Source organism: Eumetopias jubatus, unplaced genomic scaffold (genome assembly GCF_037043125.1).
Source record: "Eumetopias jubatus isolate StellerSeaLion01/CBP00866 unplaced genomic scaffold, mEumJub1_p1.0 scaffold_7, whole genome shotgun sequence".
Taxonomy (NCBI): Eukaryota; Metazoa; Chordata; class Mammalia; order Carnivora; family Otariidae; genus Eumetopias; species Eumetopias jubatus.
The window spans coordinates 115,819,093-115,843,772 of NW_028274813.1; the positions used below are offsets into that span (position 1 = coordinate 115,819,093).

Here is a 24,680-nt window from a genome sequence, read left to right on the forward strand (position 1 = left end):
TCGAGGTATTGGAACGTATGGAATTTTCCATTTTTGGTACCTGTGCCCAGTTGTAAGTAGCCTATTGGTCAGCTGGGGCTTATGGATATTCTAAGGTGGGTGGCCTAATGGGCCTGTTTGTATTCAGTATGGTGGGGGGGTAAGGGGGGTTGGGGGTCACTGTGGGCCCTCTACCTTACTCAGGTTTCTGTTGCTCAAGTTGGTTGCCCAGAAGCGGCATGATTATAGCCAACATGCCAGGGACAACTGCTCGCCTGGTTGGCTCATTCTCATCCATATTCAATGTACACAGAGTGCCAGTGACTATGTTCAGAATATTTTAAAAGAGAGAATTTGCTTTCTAAAATGAACCTACGTAATATTTTTTAGTCTGTTATACATAGGACCCTTACCCCATCCTGTAGACTGTCCTCAAAAGCAATAATTCTCTAGGAGGGGCAGAGTAAACCCCCATTATGTTCTTTTCTCTCCCCTCCCACCAATTAAGAATAATTTGCAATAATGATTCAATGTTTCTGATAGGAATATGACATAGCCCTCAGGCATATTAAGAATGTTCAGTAAAATAATTTTCTTACAATTCTAAACAGCACTGCTTATAATTTTTTTTTGCTGTAGCCCTTTTTATTTATATTTTATATACTTTTCAAACATACCCAAAAGGAAAGAGTACAGTAATGAATGCCCTGTAGTATCCATTGTCTAACTCCCAACTATTATCAATAGTTTCCCAGTCTTATTTTATTCCCCCACTCACCCCCTGGGTTTTTGTTTTGTTGGGTTTTTGTTTGGGGGGAGGGGAGTTATGGCTAGAGCATATTATAACAAATTTCAGGTATTCATTTCACCGAAGATACTTCAGCATGCATCTCTGATGCTATTATCACACCTAGTATAATAAGCAATAATTTTGTAGTATACCCAGTCCATGTTCACTTTTCCCCACTGTCTCAGACATCTTTCTACCTTAAGTTTCTTGGAACCAGAATCCAAATTTCAGGTGACATTTGGTTGTTACATCTCTTAAGTCTCTCTTATTCTGTAAAAGTTCCCTTCCCCCTCAGCCTCTTTTTTTATTTTTTTTTTAAGATTTTATTTATTTATTTGACAGAGACACAGCGAGAGAGGGAACACAAGCAGGGGGAGTGGGCAGGCTTCTGGCGGATCAGGGAGCCCAATGCCGGGCTCAAGGCCGGGCTCGATCCCAGGACCTGAGTCGAAGGCAGACGCTTAATGACTGAGCCACCCAGGCGCCCCTTGGCCTCTTTTTTTATGCCATTGATTTGTTAGAGAAAGAATTTATATGGTTTTATAAGGATATGTCAAGAAGAAAATTAAAACTAAAATAAAAATTAAAAATTTGAAACTTCTAGTCTAGCTGCTTAAAGAAATATCCATCCATATTCAATGTACACAGAATGCCAGTGACTATGTTCAGAATATTTTAAAAGAGGGAATTTGCTTTCTAAAATGAACCTGCTTAATATTTTTTAGTCTGTTATACATAGGACCCCGAAATCCATCTATTCTTCCTTATGTTAACCTCCCTCTACCCCTAGTCACATTTCTAGGAAGATTAAGACTACCTGAATGTGAGGGAGGCCAAGCATAACCTATATTCAGCTTTCCCTTCTAGAAATGCAGACAGAGCCTGCCTTCCAAGGATTAGGTGATAACTTAGGAAGTGGCTATTTGTGGGTCTATAACCTAAATATGATCAGGTGGTACCCCACTACAGAGAGGCCAGCAGTGGTAACAGGGCTCCATCCAGGGCATTGGCACCTGCCAGCTTGGGGTCTGCCATGCTGCCTGGCTAGTTCCTGTGTAGTAGCCAGGCTGCTCCCTGGGGGGTATTCTCTCACCCAGGAGACCCCTTCCGACAGTGGTTCTTTCATATACACATTATAAACCTGCCAGCATCTCAAGTCTTTGTCACCTATATTCTTTCCTTAAATCCAGATGAGTATCACACATGTAAGCATTTCCATATGTGTTCATTGTACACTTTGTGGGCTTCAGCTTTCACTTACACACACAGATTTAGTCATCTGAAATCTGTGGAGCTTGAAAGAAGCTTAGAGGTCATTCACAGCACTCACTCTTATAGGGAAAGCAACTGAGCCAAACTAACTTGAATTAGGATACAAGATTCCTACTTTAGTGCTCTCACCTACACACTTGACTTTGTATAATTCAAAATGTAGGAGCATATATTTCATTTCTTTGAAGATTTTCTCAATTACATATATGGAAAACAGGATCCCCTTCTCTTTAACACACACAGTCATGTCCTCTTCCAGTAGACATTGAGCATCTGCCCTGTGCCAGACACCAAGACAAGTACCAAAGATACTACCCTCAGGGAGCCCCAAGCCTGGTCTGGGGTCAGACCCATAAACTAAGAGCTGCAGCTCTTCAATGGACTAAATCTTAAAGGACCCAGGAAGACAATGGAAGAAAGAATGCAACAGAGAAAAGGGGCATAATATGTGCACTGTATGATATAGCAGATGTTATTGCTGTCTTTGGCCCCCTGGAGGTCACCTGCCAATGGATTCCTGTATTTCTCTGCCTGCCTGGGGATATTCTCTGGACAAGTGGCTGTTTGCTACAAGTGCAGGGGAGTTAATACCTCCAGGAGTGACTCTCCAGCAATAAATGGGTGGATTGTATCCCAGCTCCACTAACCCTCAATGAGACAGTTCCAAGGTGTCAGTCTGTCAGAGGGGTACCAGTGGTAAGCTATGCAGCGACACATCCTTGATCAACTTTCTCCCTTCCCTCTTTCTGTCCTCAGCTTCCTCCCAAGGAAACTACTTGCACTCCTATCCTTGTTTCAAGGTCTGGTTTGGAGGCAACCCAAATCAAGAGATACAGATCTATAGGATATTGTCTCATGCTCAGTTTGATGGAGCTGTGCAATAGGGTGACTATGAAGAGCGACAGGAGATGAAGTATTAAATGAACTCCATAGATGTTAGCTCCTAGGAGGCCAAAAGGGAGACAAGAGTTGATGTGCTACACTAGAGCTGTAGAAAATCACTGAAGTTGTTTAAGAGAGAGTAACAGGATCAGATTTCTGTTACAGAATGATCATTCCTGAAAAGTGTAGAAAGGACTGGAATGGCATTAGCCCAGAGGCAGAAGGAATAGTGGAGAGGCTCTTGCATGAGCCAAGAGGGAAATGTTGAGGGCTGTGGGGACAATGGAAATAGGAGCAAATGCATTAAAAGGAGACAGAATATATGTGAGAGAGATGGCATAGAGCTTGGTGACGTGGGAAGTAAAGGGAAGGGAGGAACCTAAAATGGCTCCCAGGTTTCTGACTTGAAATTTGTGAGTTGTAGATGGTATCCCCTCCAGAGTAGGGAATCTAAGCAGTTTTCCATAGAGGAAATATGCCTAAGGATTATCCAAGTAGACCGAAGTCTTTGTATATATGTATATTGTTTTTATGTACATATGCAACCATTTTTTTTTTGAGATTTTATTTACTTATTTGACAGAGACAGAGAGAGCACAAGCAGAGGGAGCAGCAGAGGGAGAGGGAGAGGGAGAAGCAGGCTCCCCACTTAGCAGGGAGCCTGATGCAGGGCTTGATCCCAGGACCCTGAGATCATGACCTGAGCCGAAGGCAGACGTTTAGCCAACTGAGCCACCTAGGAACCCCTGCAGCTGGATTTTAAATAAATCAGTGATTAACGCTTGGTGGTTTTTAAGAATTCTTAATCCATTTTTCCCATTATAATTTCCTTCTCCATCTTCAGTTACTCAACCAATTTCTATTAGTAGGCCTTGCTACAAAAGCAGATTATTCTAGGAAAAAAGGTCCAGGTGTTTCCTGGCTTAATTTACCTAGGAAATTCTTAGCAGTATCAGTATCAGCTGCTTCTGTGAATGAGGTGAAAGAATGATCCCTAATTGCTGCTCTCCTCATCCTCCATTCTTCCACATTTCCTGAACGCCACCAAACCAGCAGAATACAGGGAGTTTTTCCTACCTCTTCAGATTAGTTTGCCTTTAATCTTTACAAGACCATTTCAAGCTACTTCCCATTTCTTCATGGAAATTTCATTTCTAAACTATAAACTACAATGGCCTGTTGAAAGCACTTTGTTACAGGTGTCCGAGCTTCTCTCTAGAAGGTCACAGCTGTGTCTGGGGAGAAAGGTAGTGTGGCTGTTGTTATATTGGGGTAATTCACATAATGCCTGTTTTGGCCATCAGCACAAGCCAACCAGAGCCAGAAAGTTGCGGAAGGCTTGTTGTCAAAGCTCTTTTACGACCAGCAGGAATAGGAAGACAAAGAGGAGCCAGAGAGGCCTTCAAAAACCGCTTCTCAGGAGCTGGCAGGCCCTGAGATAATTAAGTACACTGATTAGCCCAGGCCTTTGGGTAAACACCGCAGTCTGCTGGTGGCCCGGCCTTTGAGACGGCGATTACAGCAGGGTTGCGTTTGCTCTGCTCTCCTATTGTGCCCTTAATCTTCTCATTTTTACCTAGGTTTTCTGAAAGACAATTTGGGTGTCAGGGGTTATGTTATTAATCTTTGCTTCAGCATGGGGGTTGGGGGTGGGGGAAGGAGGATGATTTTTGTACCAGGCCTGGTTTTGAACTTGCATTTAAGGAAAAATTGAAATTGTGATCTTCTGGTGAAAGGATTGATTTTATGTTAGGCTTACTCCAGAATGTGAATCCTAGAACTTTTCTCAAGTTGTAATTCTTAATCACTTAAGCAAAATTCAACCCTCTGTAGTGGGACTTTCAGAAATGCTTATTTCTTTGGCCTTCGCTATTACCACTTTTCCACTCTTGGTCCTTTAAGTAGTAAGGAGAAAAGGATAGTTTTCAAATCTGAGGGCAGCATCTCAACTGCCTTAATTGGCTGAGATTCACAGAGGCCCCCTTAAGGTGCTGACTCCTTAGCTGAATGAATAGGATCAGAACAATAATGAGTGATTATAAATTGGAGCCAACACAGGCCTTTCACTGAGTCAACAATCATTTCCTAGTCTATAACTGTACTCGGCACTACAGGGAGAAGGCCAGGAAGCAGTGGATCCACAGTGGAAGAGTTCACAGTCCTTATGTAAGGAGAGGGGCTTATAAAACCTAGCTAATTCTGACTGCTTGGAGGAGCCTGTTCTGAATTCTAGAATATATTTACACAAAAAGGAGTTTGTTGTCATATGTATTTGTGGGCCTTATTTTCATATCCATAAACTACACTAACAAAAGGGGGTTCTAGCCGAGGTCCCTGGAAACCTGTGTCATAAAAAGATAAGAATGATTTATAATTTAGCTCATTAACTATGTGGATATAAATGAGTGCTTCTCAAGTGTTTAAGGGTGCTTGAAAACCATTTGTTCAGGCAAAGGTAAACTTTAACTCTGCCTGCCTGAATTATTCTCTCATGCATTAAACAAATATTTATGTAGTATTTGCTCTGTGCCAGGCCCTGTGCTAATTTTGGGAGAAAGCAGAAATGACTCAGACATCACTTGTGTCCTCAAGGACCTTGTCAGCTAGTAGAGGAAAGAAGACGCGTATACCAAGACCCAGGGTATAAGGCAGAGAATGATGCAGAGGATAGAAGATAACACAGGAAAGCACTTAGCATGCTGCCTGGCACGTAGTACATGCTTAATAAACATTTGCTACTGTTACTACATCATCGTTGATGGAGTTAAAAGGAGGGAAAGACCACTCTTAGTTGTAGGAATTAGCGGTTTCCTAGAGCGCCTAAAATTTAATGTGGGTCTTGAAAGGACGGGTTGGAACATTGAGAGCCGAGAGAGAGGCAGATACAGAAAACAGCTAAAGCCAAGACATCATGGCAGAGAAATATGAAGAACCAGTGGAGTATTTCCTTGAGCTGCATTGTGAGATTTTAGTGCCTCTCAGGTTGTTAGGAGGTTCAACTGGGATAATAAATGTAAAAGTACTCTGTGAACTATATATCATGACTTGCTGAGATGTGGTGGCAGTGGTGTCATCAAGAGCCTTTGATCAGGGAAGTGACATGCTAAGCATATTTTGGGAGCATTAATCAAGTATCAAGAATACCTGATGGAGAACGTATTAGAGAGGAGGTAGAAAGTGGGAGAGACCAAAAAGCAAAAGGAATGAAAAAGAATTTTTTTTAAATCCTAAGTCTCTCTTTTTATGTATGATCTCCTCAGACTCCGGACATCATCATCTCTGTCTCATCTCTCTTCCTTGTACCCCAGATCTAATCTGTTGTCACATTTTTTTACTAGAAGGAACCTTAATGTTACCTTAATCCAGTCTTCTATTCATGTGTGAATCTCTTCAGTAGCCTCATCCAGTCTATATTTGAATATCTCTTTTGACAGGGAACTCATTACTTACTAAGGGAACTTACTCTGTCATTGATAAGTTTTAATGCCTAAAAAATCTCTGATACCCATCTGTAACCTGTTTCCCTACTGCTACCTATCAGAACTAGTCCTAATGCTCCTTGACAAGTTACAGACTACTCTAATCCTACTCTTCTCCCTGAGCCTCTCTGGTCTCACCCTTCCACATATTTTCCTTTGCTTTTCTTCTCCTTGTTCCAATTACTATGGATATATAACAGATCACCCCAAAACTTAGTGGCATAAAAACATAAAACATCTATTGGGGCACCTGGCTGGCTCAGCAGAACATGCAGCTCTTGATCTCAGGGTCGTGAGTTCAAGCCCCGCATCGGGGGTAGAGATTACATTAAAAAAAAATAAATGAAATCTTTAAAAAAAAAAACAGCCATCTATTAATCTCACAGACTCTGTGTGTCAGGAATTTTGTCAAGATACATAGAGAATGGCTTATCTTTGTTCCACAGTATCTGGGCCTCAATTGGAAGAACGCTAGAAGTTGGAAGGCTAGCAGTTGAAATCTTCTGAGTGCTTATTCACACACATCTGTCATTCATATGGCTGTTAGCTGAGGACCTGTCCATCTGGTCCCTCTGCAGAGGCTAATTTGGGCTTCCTCACAACATGGTGCCACATTCCAAGAAGGAGCATCTTGACAAAGGACCAGGTAGAAACCATATCACCTTATACAAGCTAGCCTCAGAAGTTATGCAGCATGATTTCCACTGAGTTCTATTCATCAAGTCAGTCACAGAATCCCCCCAACTGCTTCAAAGGGAGGAAAAATAGACTTGACCTCTTCATGGGGAATATGAAGGTCCTAGAAGAGCAATAGGACCAGAAATATTGCTGTGGTTGTGTTTGAAAAATACAATCTTCCACCTTCCAGCCTACCCTGAAGATGAATACCCTGTTCTCATCTGTCTTCTAGTCTCTCTGCAGTCTCATATCTGGTATTGTCACCCTGTCTCTTGACAGTACTTCTGTTAACTTTTAAACCTTTTGCGGTCATTAGCCACTGTCCTTAGACAAAATCTGAGATTGGGAGATAGGGAATGAAGTGAATATAATATGACTCAGCAAGTAAAAGTAGGGGAAGTAACATTTGTTGAGCGCCATTTATGTGTCCCGGGCTAAATGCTCCTTGTGAGTTATCTTCCAGCAATCCTGCTCACACCTTCCAGGGGAGCACGGCAGCCTCTAGACTGATAAGGAGGAGTGACTACCACATGCTTCAGATCTAGAGAGTGAGGGGAACACAAGAGCAGGAACTCCTGGGCTGTTTCTGTGTTCACACCTGGGTGATGGCTAGTTTAAAGATTTCTGAATGATCTATCCCTGCTCTAGTAATAAAGACTTAGTTGACTTATAGGGACAGAACGATGACCAATTTATTGCTAAACTCAACTTTATGTCCACCATGTGCCAGGCACTGTGTCAGAGAGAGGGAGCTTTCTGGACCATGCCCCACAGGACCAAAGTTTAGGGGCAGCCTTCACTGACTTCACTCCCAGAGGGGACAGGGTATGACGAAGGCAGACTGTCAGTACGTGTGTCGGCTCACCAGGCTTGGAGCAGCAGAATATATCCAGGATACACTGCAGGTGGACTCCCACTGGTTCTAGGACTTTGGAGGGCAGGATCTCAAGAAGAAAACCTTTCTGTAGGGTTGTTGAAGAGCACAGGTTTGGGAGTCAAAAAAATGTGGGTGCCGTTCCTACTCTCCTAGCTTCTCAAAGCCTTTTTCCTCACATTGTAAAAGTGAATTTAATAATTCTTCCCTCACAGGGAGGGGCAAATGGGAACTAACACATCTGTATCTTGCCTGAGGTGCTGTTTTTAATATATATTTATTGTACCCCACCTTTTTCCAAACAGTTTTGATAGAGATTACAGTATATGTAATCATTTGATGAATGAATTCATTCTTTTTTTTTTAATGAAAAAAATTAAAACAAAAGAAAAGAGGAAAAAGTATATCAAGGCAGGATCAAGTGAAGTTAAGGCACAGATCATATTCACAACAAAGCCCTGATGGACATTTCCTCTCAGAATTCGTACTGGCAGTTTCTACCAAGAAGTTATATTTCATATGTCAGATTCTAAAGCTCATTGGCTTTCACCCAAAGTTGGCTGTTCCTCTTCACTACCTTATTCTGCTCATGATTCTTGTCATCTGATCTCATTTTAAGACCTAAAACCTTAGTTATCTCTATCTTCTGTCTCCCAGAATCCATTTCAGTCCTATCTGATATGAAAGGGATGCTTGCCTCAGAAATATGAGATGGAACCTACTATTTACACCTCTTACTTAATATTTGTCTACTGCTAATTCATTAGTTCTCTTGTCCTGTGTATTTGTTTTATGTCTTCAACTAAGAAGATTTCCTTAAGGAAAGATACTAAATGTCCTAGCAGTTCCCCTTGAGGCACCTAGCTAGCACCAGCCAAAAACAAAATAGAAAGGAAATAGCTTGTGACTGGTAGAGTTAGCAAACACCGTTGTGTATCATTAACCTATACCAGGGCCCCATTTCCTGCGCCTGCTCTTCACACAGGAAGAAGGGCTGCCCACATCTCATGTTCTTCTTCCCCGGAGGTAAGAAGGAGATGTCCGAGGCCCTCATTCCTTGGCCAGACTAATTCTTCCTCACTTCCTTCCATTGCTTTATTCTTTATTCATTCATTTATTTCTTTATTCTTTATTCATTCATTTATTTATTCCTTATTCATTGGTAGCTATTGAGCAGTTGATATGTGCCATCTATTTGTCAAGGCATGAGGGATGTAGTAGTGAACAAAACACCTACATTTATGAAACTTACAATCTAACAGGAGAAAAAGACAATAAACAAATAAACAAATTAGATAATATGAGTTAGTGATGGCAATATGAGAAAATAAAGCAGGGTAATATAGCACAGTGGCTTGGGAAGGGGCTTCTGTAGGTGGGGTGGTTAGGGAAGACCTCTCTGGGGAGATGACACTGAAGCTAAGTAGTCAGTCATGTAAAGATCCAAGGGAAGAATATTGTAGTTAAGAAGAATGCTAAGTTGATGACTCCCAAATATCTGAGGTGGGTGTGTTCCAGAAACAGAGAAGGCAGAATACTGGAATGTGATGAGAAAGAAAGTGCTAAATGAAGTCAAAGTAAGGGACAGGAGATGTGGACAGAGAGAGTAGAAGTTTGGGTTTTATTCTATGTATGAGGAGAAGCCACGTGAGGATTTTAAGCCAGAGAGTGGCATGATCTGATTACTTAAAAAGTAAAAAGAACATCTGTTTACTCTGTGAGGAATGTGTTAGAGGTGCAAGAAGGGAAGCAGAAAAGGTCAGTCAGAGGGTACTGCAGTCATCATGCAGCCCCAATATGACAGTTTTTCCACCCAGTTACTCACCCAGCAGAAGCAATTGCCTTCACTTGGCCACACAGCAGAGCCTCTGGCAGAGCTCCTTCAGCCTAACTAACAAATTCTGAAGATAGGAGAAGCCAAAACATCAGCAAAACTAGCCAAAATCAGCACAGGGCCCTTGGCTACTTACAGTGACTATGAGAAAGCGAAAGTTAGGAGGTCAGAAATGTCCCATTGGAGAGGCATGTTTGGATAGCATCCCTAGCCTGCAGTTCCAAGATCCAGAACTAGATCCTGTTGTCAGTCACCCAGAGCTCCTTGCATTCGCACCTCCTGGGCTCCTCCCTGACCCTTCTTCCTTCCACCTTTGGTGTCCCAGACTATCTTGAGGTCATCACCTCTGTATCTTCCACTTTCTTGGGCTCCATTCGGACCTCTGCCAGCCCCAGTTTCTTCTTAGTGACCTCACCCTTTACCTCCTGTTCCCATTGGTGTCCCCCTGGTCTTCCTCTTTCTCCAGCCTCTTCCAGTCTGTTGGTTCCAAACAGCAAGAATGTCCATCTCTTTTCATCATCTGTCACTTCTCTTCCCAGAAAGGTTTCCTTCTCAGAAGTTCCTCTTTGAGTTCAACTGAAACTCGTCGTCAGGCACTTTGGAAATCCTCCCAAATATTAGCCAGCCTCACCCTACTTGATAATCTTACTCTTTAATTGTCCCTATAGTTTTTCTCTTCTCTAATAAAATGCCCAGCTATCTTAGAATGCTTACACATACATCTTTCCCACCTTCAGTTTTCTCTCCCTCTTATATCTCCACTAAGTCATCCACATTCCCTTCAATGGGGCTCCAAATTAGATCTGCATCAAACAAGCTATAGGGTGTGTGTGTGTGTGTGTGTGTGTGTGTGTGTGTGTGTGTGTGCAGGAGAGTATAATTTTCAAAGAAGATTCACAGCTGTTACAACATTCTGTTACTGAACAGAGTCTTAGACAATGCTGTGTTCCATGCCCAGCTAAGGTTTGAGTGCCCTCTGCCACTTGACTGGATGTGATCCTCCACTTTTTCCAGAATGGGGAAGAAAGTAGTAGCTTACCAACATCGCTTTGGGGTGTTCTAATTCTTAGAAGGATTTTCATAAGTTTATCTACTATCTGCTTTCAGGTAATGTCTCTTCTCTGGGGTCATAAATAACAATATAATACCTCTTCAGTTTGAAAATAACCTTTATGGCCTCCAGTTCTGAGATAAATTTCCCAATTCCTTCAAATCTTCCTCGGATGACATTGTTTCCAGATACTTCTACCACACTTTCCTAGGGAATTTACTTATACATCAGTGTCCTGAATGTAGTATCGCACCCAGTGCTGGAGCCCATTCTTCCAGGGTAGGGAGCAGGACTGGACCTTTCTAGTTATGTACATTGTGCTCCTATTAATTCAGTCAAAATTGAATTATAGTCATCGGTAAACAAGCAACACTCTCCTCATTTTAACTGTTAGGCAGCTCATTTGCTAAGCCTTTTTCCCCACTTACCCCTGAGAGGTGCATTCCAATCCCCTGCCACATACCATCTTCTCATTCCAAACATATGTGGTTAGTTTTTATAAAATCTAAAAGTAGGATTTAACAGTTATTTCTATAAATTTCATCCTTTTTTCAGTTCTCATTTATTTTTAGTTAAACTTTTTTATTGATTACTTCCTCCTCCTTGAAACTATCTTCACTCTGCTTCTAGGACACCATACTTTTCTGGTTTTCCTCTTACTCCATTGGTTTCTATTTTTTAGTTTCCTTTGCTGATTTTTTCTTCTCTCCCCAGCTTCTAAATGTTTAAATATCCCAAGGTTCAATCCTCAAACCACTGTCTATGCTCACTTACTGGATAGGCTCCTGGTTTTAAATATCGTGTGTGTATTGATGACTCCCAAATATCTCAAGCCCAGCCACTCCTCTGACCTTAGGCTTGTATATTTATTCAGTCATTCAACAAATGTCTATTGAGTGGCTACTGTGTCAGACCACTGTTTTAAGCCCTGGGGACAAAACTGACAAAAATAGCTACCCTTGGAAAGCTCATTTTATCCAAATTCCAATTCATTATCTCCACTTGGATGTCTAATAGGCTTCTTGAATTTAACAAGTTTAAGTCTGAACTCCTGGTTTTCTACCCCAGTCATGCTCTATCCACTGTCTTCCCCATTTCTATAAATGGCAGCCACATTCTTCCAATTATTCGGGCCAAAATCCACTGAGCCATTTTTCACTCCTCTTTCTCTCACACCCACATCCAATCTATCAGGAAATCCTAGTGGCTTTCCCGTCTGAAGGTTTTCAGAATCCAACCACTTCTCACCACATTCATAGCTACCAGCCTGGTTCATCCACCATGATCTGTCACTTGAATAATTCAAACAGCCTCCCTGCCCCTGCCTTGGCTCTTCTAAAAGCTTTTCAACCAATTAGCTATAGTGATTATTTTTAATCCTAAGTCAGATACATCACTCCTCTGCTCAGAACCTTACAATGACTTTCTTTCTTATTCAGTGAAATCCTTACAATGTCCTTACAGTGGTCTATAAGACCCTACCTGATCTTCTCCCTGGCCTCTCTGATCTTGTTTCCTAATGTTCTTCCACTCACTCAGTCTGCTGTAGCCACACTGGCCTTGCTGTCTCTTGAACATGTCCTGCATGTTCCTGACTCCAAGACTTGAGACTTGATGCTTTTCTGTCAAAAGTACCCTGGCCTCAGATAGCCTCATGGCTTCCTTCCTCACTTTCTGTAGAACTCTGCTAACTTAACACCTTAGAAAGAGCTTCCCCTGGGGCGCCTTTGTGGCTCAGTCGTCAAGCGTCTGCCTTCAGCTCAGGTCATGATCCCAGGGTCCTGGGATCAAGCCCCACGTTGGAAGCCTGCTTCTCCCTCTCCTACTTCCCCTGCTTGTGTTCTCTCTCTTGCTGTCTCTCTCTGTCAAATAAACAAATAAATCTTCAAAAAAAAAAAAAAAAAAGAAGAAGAGCTTCCCCAACCATCCTATATAAAATAGTATTACACATTCACCTACATCTTCATCCCTGGCCATGTCCCCTGCTTCTCTGGAGCATTTTGCACACCTGACATACTATATATTACATATATTGTTTATTTGTTCCTAATATCCTCCTGCACTAAAATGTAAGCTTTATCAGGAAAAGGGCATAGATTTTACTGCTGAATCCTAGTGCCTTGTGTAGTGCTTGTCACAGAGTAGGTCCTCAGTAAATATTTGTTGAATAAATGTGTGAATCGTGACTAACTAGTCCCATTGTGATAGGCAGAATAATGCCTCTCCTGAACACTACCCAAAAAAAAACAAAGTACACATTCTTCTCAAGTGCACCTGGGACATGTTCCAGGATAGACCAGCCATTAGGCCAAAGATGAAGTCTCAGGAGATTTAAAAAGATAGATACCATTCAAAGTATCTTCTCCAACTATAACAGGATAAAGTTAGAAATCAGTAACAGAAATAAAACTAAAAAATCCACAAATTTATGGAAATTAAACAACACACTCTTAAACAACAGATGGATCGAGGAAAAAATCACAAGGGAAATTAGAAAATACTTCTCTGAAACAAATAATACATTATATGTTTGAAGAAGAAGAAGAAGAAGATAGCAGGAAGGAAAGAATGAAAGGGGGGAAATTAGAGGGGGAGACGAACCATGAGAGACTATGGACTCTGAGAAACAAACTGAGGGTTCTAGAGGAGAGGGAGGTGGGGGGATGGGTTAGCCTGGTGATGGGTATTAAAGAGGGCACGTACTGCATGGAGCACTGGGTGTTATATGCAAACAATGAATCATGGAACACTACATCAAAAACTAATGATGTGATGTATGGTGATTAACATAACAATAAAAAAGAAAATACTTAATGATGAATGAAAATGAAAACACAATATATCAAAACTTACAAGACACAATAAAAGCACTGATGAGGGGTAAGTGTATAACTATAAACATTTACATTAAAAAAGAAATATCTCAAATCAACAACCTAACTATACAGGGGCCCCTGGGTGGCTCAGTTGGTTAAGAGTCTGCCTTCGGCTCAGGTCATGATCTCAGGGTCCTGGGATGGAGCCCCACATCGGGCTCCTTGCTGAGCAGGGAGTCTGCCTCTCCCTCTCCCTCTCCCTCTGCCCCACCCTTCCCTCCCACTCATGCTTGCTCGCTCTCTCTCCTTCACCCTGTCAAATAAATAAATAAAATCTTTAAAAAAAAAACTATACAACTTAAGGAACTAGAGAAAGAAGAACAAACTAAACTCAAAGCTAGCAGAAGGAAGGAAATAATAAAGATTATAACAGAGATCAATGAAATAGAGAATAAAATAACAATAGAGAACATCAGTGAAACCAAAGTTTGAGTTCTTTGAAAAGAGCAACAGAATTGACAAAACCTTCAACTAGATGAACTAAGAAAAAAGAGAGAGAAGAATCAAATTACTAAACTCAAATGAAAATGGGGTGCTCACTTTGGCAGCACATATACTAAAACTAGAATAATACAGAGGAGATTAGTATGGCCCCTGCACAAGGATGACACTCAAATTCTTGAAGTGTTCCATGTTTTCTATAATTAAAATATACTTGAAATTTACTGAGAGTAGATTTTAAACATTCTACCACCAAAAAAAAAAAAGAACTATGTGAAGTAATGGATGTGTTAACTTGATTGTGAGAATCATTTCACGGTGTATCCATATAGCAAATATTCATTTTGTACACTTTAAATAAGTTATAATTTTGTTTGTCAGTTATACCTCAGTAAAGGTGAGGGAAGAAAAGAAAGCGGGAACATTACTATCAATTCTGCAGAAATAAAAAGTATTATAAGCAGGCGCTATTAATAACATATGCCAACAAATTGGATAACCTAGATGAAATGGATAAATTTCTAGAAACAAAATACCTACCAAGACTAAATCAGAAAGGAAAAGAAAATCTGAATAGACCTATAGAACTAGTAAGGAGATTGAATCAGTAATCAAAAATGTTCAAAGGAAAGCCCTGGACCTGATGGCTTCAGTTGTGAATTCTTCCAAACATTTAAAGAACTAACACCAATCTTTCTCAAGCTTTTCTCAAAAATTGAAGGGGAGGGAACACTTCGTAACTCATTTTATGAAGCCAGCATTACCCTGAAACCAAAGCCAGACAAAGACACTACAAAAAGAGAAAACTACACACTGATATCCCTTATGAACATTGATGTAAAAATGTCCAACAAAACTACCAAGCCAAATTTAGCAGATATAGTAAAAGGATTATACATCATGACCAAGTGGGATTTATTCCTGCAATGCAAAAATGGTTCAGCACATGAACATCAGCCGTTGTAATTAGACCATGTTAACAGAATGATGGAAACAAAAATGCATGATCATCTCAATTGATACAGAAAAAGCATTTGACAAATTCAACACCCTCTCATTATAAAAACACTTGGGGTGCCTGGGTGGCTCAGTTGGTTAAACGTCTAACTCTTGCTTTCAGCTCAGATCATGATCTCAGGGTTGTAAGATCAGGTCCCACATCAGGCTCCATGCTCAGAGCGGAGTCTGCTTGAGAGATTTTCTATCTCCCTCTCCCTCCCCATTTGTCTCTCCCCTTGCTCATACGTGTGCACATGTTCTCTCTCTCCCTCTCAAATAAATAAAATATTTTTTAAAAATTTTTAAAAACAATGAGAAAACTAGGAATAGAAAGAAAGTACCTCCACATAATAAAAACCATATATGCAAATCCCACAGGGACCATCATAGTGATGGTGAAAGACTAGAAGCTTTTTCTTTAAGATAAGGAACAAGGCAAGGATGCCCACTTCCTCCACTTCAACATAGTACTGGAATTTCTAGCCAAAGCAATTAGGCAAGAAAAAGAAATAAAAAGCATCCAAATCAGAAGGGAAATAGTAAAATTATCTCTGTTTGCAAATGATATGATCTTATATGTAGAAAACCCTAAAGATTTCAAACCAAAAAAAAAAAAAGAAAAACCTGTTAAAACTAGTAAATGAATTGGCAAAGTAGCAGAATGCAAAGTCAACTCACAAAAAGCAGTTGCATTTTTATACATTAACAATGAACAATCTCAAAAAGGAAATTATGAAAACAAGTCCATTCACAATAGCATCAAAAAAATAAAATATTTGGGAATTAATTTAACCAAGAAAGTGAAAGCCTTTTACAGTGAAAAGTACAAAACATTGCCAAAAGAAATTAAAGAAGGTATAAATAATTGAAAACACATTCCATGTTCATGGATTAGAAGACAATATTGTTAAGAAGTCATTACTTCCCAAAGCAATCTGTAGATTTTATGTAATCTCTAGCAAAATCTCTAATACTTTTTTTGCAGAAATAGAAAAAAATGATCCTAAAATTCATATGGAATCTCAAGGGACCCCAATAGACAAAACAATCTTGAAAAAGAAGAACAAAGCTGGAGTACTCACATTTCCTGATATCAAAACTTAACTTCAAAAAGAAAAAAAAAAACCATAGTAAGCAAAACAGTGTGATACTGGCATATAGACATATATAACAACAGAACAGAATTGAGAGCCCAGAAATAAACCCTCAAACATATGGACAAATGATTTTTGACAAGGGTGCCAAGACCATTGAATGGGAAAAGACAATCTCAACAGGTGGTGCTGGGGAAACTGGACATCCACATGCAAAAGAATGAAGGTGGACATTTTTCAAACACTATGACTCAAATGGCTCAAATACCTAGAACTATTAAACTCAGAAGAAAATGGAGCAGAAGCTTCAGGACTTGGGATTTGGCAGTAAAAGATGGGACACCAGAGACATGGGCAGTAAAAGAAAAAGTAGACAAATTGGACCTTGTGAAAATTTTTTAAATTTATGCATCAAAAGAGAATATCAACACAGTAAAAAGGCAACCTGGAGAATGGGATAAAATATTTGCAAATTATATATCTGACAAGGAATTAATATACAGAAACCATGGAAAACTCCTAAAACTCCAAAACAACAAAACACTATTACAAAAGGGGCAAAAGACTTAAATAGGCATTTCTCCAAAGAAGATATATAAATGCCCAATAAGCACATGAAAAGAAGTTTAACGTTACTGATAATAGAGAAATGCAAAGCCAAACTATAGTGAGATAACACCTCATACCCATTAGGATGGCTACTATCCAAAAAAAAGAAAAAAAAAAAAAGGAAGTGTTGGTGAGGATGTGGAGAAATTTGAACCCTTGTGCATTATTGGTGTGAGTGTAAATGATACAGCTGCTGTGGAAAACATGGCAGTTCCTCAAAAAATTAAAAATAGAATTACCATATGATCCAGCAATTCCACTTCTGGGCATCTGTCTGAAAGAATTGGAAAAAAAGATTTTAAAGACATATTTGTATGCCTGTGTTCATAGAAGCATTATTTATAATAGCTAAAACATGGAAGCAACCCAAGTGCTCATCAGTGGGTGAATGGATACACAAAAAGTGGTGTATACATACAATGGAATATTATTCAGCCTTAAAAAGTGGGGAAATTCTGCCATATTCTATATCATGGATGAACCTCGAGGACATTATACTAAGTGAAATAAACCTGTCACAAAAAAAACTAAATATTCAGTGATGATTCCACTTACATGAAGTACTTAGAGGAGTCAAAGTCATAGAGACAGAAAGTAGAATGGTGGTTGTGGAGGGGAGGGGTGGTGGGGAGTTTTGTTTAATAGGTAGAGAGTTTCAGTTTTACATGATGAAAGAGTTATGGGGATGGTTGGTGGTGAAGGTTGCACATCATTATGAATGTATTTAATACCAATGAACTGTACACCTAAAATAAGATGGTAAATTTTATGTTATACGTATTTTAACACAAAAAAAATGGGGGAAAGAATAATGGCCTGCCAAAGATATCTATATCCTAATCCCGCAAAACTGTGAATGTGTTATTTCACATGGCAAGAGAGATTTTGCAGAAATTAAGTTAAGATGTTGATATGGGAAGATTATCCTGGTTTATCCAGGTGGGCCCAATGCAATTACAAAGGTCCTTGTAAGTGAAAGAGGGAAGCGGTAAAGTGAGCATTAGAGGGACTTGAAGGTGCTCTCCTGCTGAGTTTGAAGATGGAGGAAGGGGCCACAAGCCGAGGAATGCATTTGTACTCTACACGCTGTGAAAGGCAAGGAAACAAATTCTCCCCTGGAGCCTCTAGAAGGAACACAGCTCTGATAACACCTGATTTTAGCCCAGTAAGACTTATTTTGGAAATTTGTATTGTTTTGAGCCACTAGCTTGTGACAATGTGTTATCACATTATTGGTAGGAAACTGATACACATGCCTGCCCCTCATGTAACCTCCCTAGGACAGGGACCTAGTCTTGTTTGGCTGCACATGTCACAGCCGGTCACTGTTCTTGGAGCACAGGTACTTTGGCTTTTCAAATTGGGAGTATCTGACGGATCATCATGCCCCTCGTGCTCACCACAAAGCCTGATGAATGATATCACTGGATGTAGGTCAGCTTTCCCAGAATATCCCAGTACTTAAAGCCCCACACTGGACTACCTCTGAAAAAAATAATTCACTTTTTCAACAGTGAAGTTTACATCCCTCATTGGGAGAGACAGTGACTTAATCCCACCCACTCCCAACACTATGCAGACCATTGAGTGGAGTTGTCAGCGTTCAGGGACTAAAATGGGAAGTTCTCACAAGATGCCTGGGGATTCCAGAACTGAAAGAATGAACAAAGCCAAAATCCAAGAAGATAGGAGAGCAGTCTAGAAGATCACTAGCACTGAAGGACATCAGGGTTGATGTTACCAAGCCGGAAAAATGGGGACCAGGCAGAAGAGAGCAAACAAGCCAGGAACAAACAGAGGAAAGGGGGTTGCAGTATCCAGGGCTGTTACAGTTGCTTTTGGGGGCCAACTAAAGCCTGGTACATAAGTGGTTTAAAATACCAAAGGTGAATGGATGGCATTTGATTCATGCCCACACAAATCACTGCCTTTTTTTTTTTTTTTTTTTTTTGCACATCTATACTTTCCTTTAAGGTAAAGTAGGATTTTCAGATGCTGTGCAAGAGTATTGATGGTCCAGTTATAGTTTTTCCTAATTGAATCTGGCTTTTAATGGACAGAACTTAATATGCCACCAAGATCTCTAGTTCTAGAGAACAAAGAAAAACACTTTAAAATTCAGTAAAATTGAGAAGATCTCAATTGAATATATAGTTTCAGATCTGATTTTTCCTATCTTCCATGATTTTTAAAAGAAAGTTTTGTAACTTATGTCTGATACGAATAAGGCCTTTTACATTTTTATTATAAACATTTGGGCTTAAAGTGGTTGTAACTGACAGTTAAGAACAACAGGAGCCAGTGGCCTGTTTGTGAATAAATTATCTGTATTTCAGACTAAATCAAAAGTAAACATTCCCTAAAGTCCTTTCAGGTCTATATGAGTTCTGTGCAAGCCAAATGCAGTAGACAAGCCCTCTCCCTTCCCCTCATTCCCGTAAATTCTATGGGCTCACTTTAAAATGAACAGTCTTAACTGAAAGGCAGCCTACAGAATAGGAGAAGATATTTGCAAATGACATACTGGATACAGGGTTAGTGTCCAAAATCTGTAAAAAAAAAAAAAAAAATTATCAAACTCAACACCCAAAAAAATAATCCAGTTAAGAAATGGGCAGAAGACATGAATAGATATTTTTCCAAAGAAGACATCCAGATGGCTAATAGACACATGAAAAGATGCTCAACATCACTCGTCATCAGGGAAATACAAATCAAAACGACAATGAGATACCACCTCACACCTGTCAGAATGGCTAAAATTGACAACACAAGAAACAACAGGTGTTGGTGAGGATGAGAAAAAACGAGAATCCTCTTACACTGTAGGTGGAAATGTAAACTGGTGCAGCCACCCTGGAGAACAGTATGGAGGTTCCTCAAGAAGTGAAAAATAGAACTACCCTAGGATCCAGCAATTGCACTACTAGGTATTTAGTATTTACCCAAAGGATACAAAGATACTGATTCAAAGGGGTACACACACCCCAGTGTTCATAGCAGCATTATCAACAATAAGCAAACTATGGAAAGAGTGCAAATGTCCATTGACTGATGAATGGATAATGAAGATGTGGTGTTTGTGTGTACACACACACACACACACACACACACACACACACACACACACGTGGAATATTATTCAGCCATCAAAAAGAATGCAGTCTTGCCATTTGCAATAATGTGGTTGGAGCTAGAGTGTATTATGCTAAGGGAAATAAGTCAGAGAAAGACAAATACCATATAGATTTCACTTATATGTGGAATTTAAAAAACAAAACAGATGAACCTATGGAAGGGGGAATAAAAAGAGGGAAACAAACCATAAGGGACTCTTAACGATAGAGAACAGAGTTGATGGAGGGAGGTGGGTGGGGGATGGACTAGATGGGTGGTGGGTATTAAGGAGGGTGCTTGTGATGAGCACTGGGTGTTATATGTAAGTGATGAATCACTGAATTCTCCTGAAATCAGTATTACTGCACTGTATATTAACTAACTAGAGTTTAAATAAAAATTTGGGGGGAAATGGTCTTTCCTCTGAAGTAATATTATATGCATTTTGAACCATTTCCACATCTAAGTTATTGAATGGTTCATTTTTCTGAATCAACATTTTTATTTCATCAGGAAAATATTGCAAGAGATCCTGGGTTGTGTTGTTTATAGTTTGTGATTAGTGTTTTCCTAAATAATGGGATGGGATGGAGAGAGAAAGAAAGAAGTAGTCTGATGACCTTCACTTTTTTTTATTTTCATTTATTCTTTTGAAGAAGTAATAGTAGTGAATTCATGTCATTTAAGTGTTTAGAAAGATTAAGTATGACAAATTGTTTTATGATAAAGTTATATTTCTGTATCGTTCCAATTTTAGTATATGTGCTGCCTAAGCGAGCACTAAAGTTATATTTCTGACTACCTGTATTTGAATATGCTGATAATCAGTTTAAAACAACACAGTCAATAAGGGTAAGGTCACCATTCTGAATCACAGAGCAATAAAACTGTTCTCAGCAGCAATGATGTCACTCGTCCCAAATGTCCAAAAGGCTATTGGAAATTAACTTTAGGTAGAAATGCCTTCTGACTTACCATTGGTTCTAAAAGGCAGTCAGTGTTAAAGCGGGAAAGAATGTCCAATGGGAAAAAGACAGCCTCTTCAACAAATGGTGTTGGGAAAATTGGACAGCCACATGCAGAAGAATGAAACTGGACCATTTCCTTACACCACACACAAAAATACTCAAAATGGATGAAAGACCTAAATGTGAGACAGAAATCCATCAAAATCCTTGAGGAGAACACAGGCAGCAACCTCTTCGACCTCAGCCACAGCAACTTCTTCCTAGAAACATTGCCAGAGGCAAGGGAAGCAAGGGCAAAAATGAACTATTGGGATCTCATCAAGACAAAAAGCTTTTGTACAGCAAAGGAAACAGTCAACAAAACGAAAAGACAACGGACAGAATGGGAGAAGATATTTGCAAATGACATATCAGAAGAACTTATCAAACTCAACACCCAAAGAACAAATAATCCAATCAAGAAATGGGCAGAAAACATGAACAGACATTTTTCCAAAGAAGACATCCAAATGGCCAACAGGCACATGAAAAAGTGCTCAACATCGCTCGGCATCAGGGAAATCCAAATCAAAACCTCAATGAGATACCACCTCACACCAGTCAGAATGGCTAAAATTAACAAGTCAGGGAACGACAGATGTTGGCGGGGATGTGGAGAAAGGGGAACCCTCCCACACTGTTGGTGGGAATGCAAGCTCGTGGAACCCCTCTGGAAAACGGTATGGAGGTTGCTCAAACAGTTGAAATTAGAGCTACCATTCGATCCAGCAATTGCACTACTGGGTATTTACCCCAAAGATACAAATGTAGGGACCCGAAGGGGTATGTGCACCCCAATGTTTATAGCAGCAATGTCCACCATAGCCAAACTGTGGAAAGAGCCAAGATGTCCATCGACAGATGAATGGATAAAGAAGATGTGGTATATATACACAATGGAATATTATGCAACCATCAAAAGGAATGAGATCTTGCCATTTGCAACGACGTGGATGGAACTGGAGGGTGTTATGCTGAGTGAAATAAGTCAATCAGAGAAAGACATGTATCATATGACCTCACTGATATGAGGAATTCTTAATCTCAGGAACAAACAGAGGGTTGCTGGAGTGGTCGGGGGTGGGAGGGATGGGGTGGCTGGGTGATAGACATTGGGGAGGGTATGTGCTACGGTGAGCGCTGTGAATTGTGCAAGACTGTTGAATCACAGATCTGTACTTCTGAAACAAATAACGCAACATATTTTAAGAAAAAAGAAAAAGAAGATAGGAGAGGAAGAATGAAGGGGAGTAAGTCAGAGGGGGAGACGAACCAGGAGAGATGATGGACTCTGAAAAACAAACTGAGGGTTCTAGAGGGGAGGAGGGTAGGGGGATGGGTTAGCCTGGTGATGGGTATTAAAGAGGGCACATTCTGCATGGAGCACTGGGTGTTATGAACAAACAATGAATCATGGAACACTACACCAAAACAAATGATGTAATATATGGTGATTAACATAACAATAAAAAATTAAAAAAAAAATGGCTAGTATCCAAGACCTATAAAGAACTTATCAAACTCAACACTCACAGAACAAATAATCCAATCAAGAAATGGGCAGAAGACATGAACAGACATTTCTGCAAAGAAGACATCCAAATGGCCAACAGACACATGAAAGACTGCTGAACATCACTCGGCATCAGGGAAATCCAAATCAAATCCTCAATGAGATATCACCTCACACCAGTCAGAATGGCTGAAATTAACAAGTCAGGAAACGACAGATGTTGGCGGGGATGTGGAGAAAGGGGAACCCTCCCACACTGTTGGTGGGAATGCAAGCTGGTGCAGCCACTCTGGAAAACAGTATGGAGGTTCCTCAAAAAGTTGGAAATAGAGCTACCATACGATCCAGCAATTGCACTACTGGGTATTCACCCCAAAGATACAAATGTAGGGATCCAAAGGGGTACGTGCACCCCGATGTTTATAGCAGCAATGTCCACAATAGCCAAACTGTGGAAAGAGCCCAGATGTCCATCAACAGATGAGTGGATAAAGAAGATGTGGTGTGTGTGTGTGTGTGTGTGTGTGTGTGTGTATACACACACACACATGTATATATGTGTACACACACACACACACACACACACAATGGAATATTATGCAGCCATCAAAAAATGAAAGCTTGCCATGTGCAATGATGTGGTTGGAACTAGAGGGTATTATGCTAAGCGAAATAAGTCAATCAGAGAAAGACAATTATCATATGATCTCACTGATATGTGTAATTTGAGAAACAAGACAGAGGATCACAGGGGAAGGGCAGGAAAAATGAAACAAGATGAAACCAGAGAGGGAAACAAACCCTAAGAGACTCTTAATCTCAGGAAGCAAACTGAGGTTTGCTGGAGTGGAGGGGGGTGGGAGGGATGGGGTGGCTGGGTGATGGACATTGGGGAGGATATGTGCTATGGTGAGCGCTGTGAATTATTTAAGACTGATGAATCACAGACCTGTACCCCTGAAACAAATACATTATATGTTAATTTAAAATAATAATAATAAATATCAAGACTTCAAAAAAAATAAAAGGCAGTCAGTGTTAAGCAAATACAGACCCTTTTTGGGAACCTTTATAATAAAGTCAGACACATTAATCTCTACTCATGTCTCTAGTCAGGGTCTGACCCCAAGCTCTTAGGGCTACAATGGAAGAAAGGAAAGAAGGAAGGGCCAACTGACATTAGCTAACAGAGTTTGTGTAAAGGTTCAGATGTTCCTGTAAGCAAATAAATGTCATTTCTTGACTTGTCCCATAAGACAAAAAATATCTCTCCGTGATGATACAGGATCACATTACAGTCTCCCTGTACTTTAACAGTGTTCCGTCAACACCAACAGTTGACTTAAGGAATGGAAAGAAAAGAAGTCATCTCCTGGTTACCCTGGATGTTTTGGTCATCAGACAAAGTACTGCCCTTAAAGAGTTGAAAGTCCTTGTGGTTCCCTTGCCTTTGCCACTGATAAATGTGTACGACCTAGAGCGTCTCAACTAATCTTAGTGGGTGCATCGAGAGGGAGCAACATCTTCCCTCCCAACCGTGAAAAACTAAGAGTGAGATGAGGTAAAAGATGTGAACGGACTTAGTAGACCCTGTGAGAGGGCAATGAGATGACAGTGTTTTCCGAGAGCTGCTTTCTTGAGAAGAGAATAAGGTGTATGATGTCATCTCACATCCTTAGCAGTATCAGAAATAGTCCACATTCAAGAAATAAATACTTACCATGGTTATGAATAAAGCTCTATTTTGATGAAACTAGTAGCAAATTAGAAAACTAGACAAGAGACCAGAAACTTGCCAGCCAGCACTTCTGAATCTTATTAGTGCCATCTCCCCAGTGTTTCTGGGCAAGTGGATGAGATTAGCATAGATCTTTAATGCCCCTCTCACATTCCAGATTCCATCTGAAAGGAACAACAACAAAAAAAGCTGTGGGAGTGGGCACGGTGAGGACCTGTATTCATGTTAAAAATAGGGAAGAGTATCTATCATAAAGGAAGACACTGAGCAGGGACTTGTAACTTCTCTTCCAAAGGAAAAAAGAATGTGTCCATGAAAGGAAACAACTGACCCACGAGGAAGGGCGTGGAGAGACCTGGGGATTTGTGTAGAACATGTGGCAGTACCAGCTGCAAACCTTTTACATCTTCTCAGATTCTAACCCAGGGGAGAAAAAGTGAGGGTTTC

At 40.2% G+C, this 24,680-nt stretch overlaps 1 protein-coding gene and 1 non-coding gene across 4 annotated transcripts in view; both read left to right on the forward strand.

The window, feature by feature from the left end:
• The window catches only part of SCAPER (S-phase cyclin A associated protein in the ER), a 539,336-nt gene that overhangs the window by 478,532 nt on the left and 36,124 nt on the right, over positions 1-24,680 (forward strand). The window lies entirely within an intron of this gene.
• Positions 14,248-14,354, forward strand: LOC114200528 (U6 spliceosomal RNA). Its single transcript, XR_003607475.1, has one exon. It is a non-coding gene; the product is annotated as a U6 spliceosomal RNA (small nuclear RNA).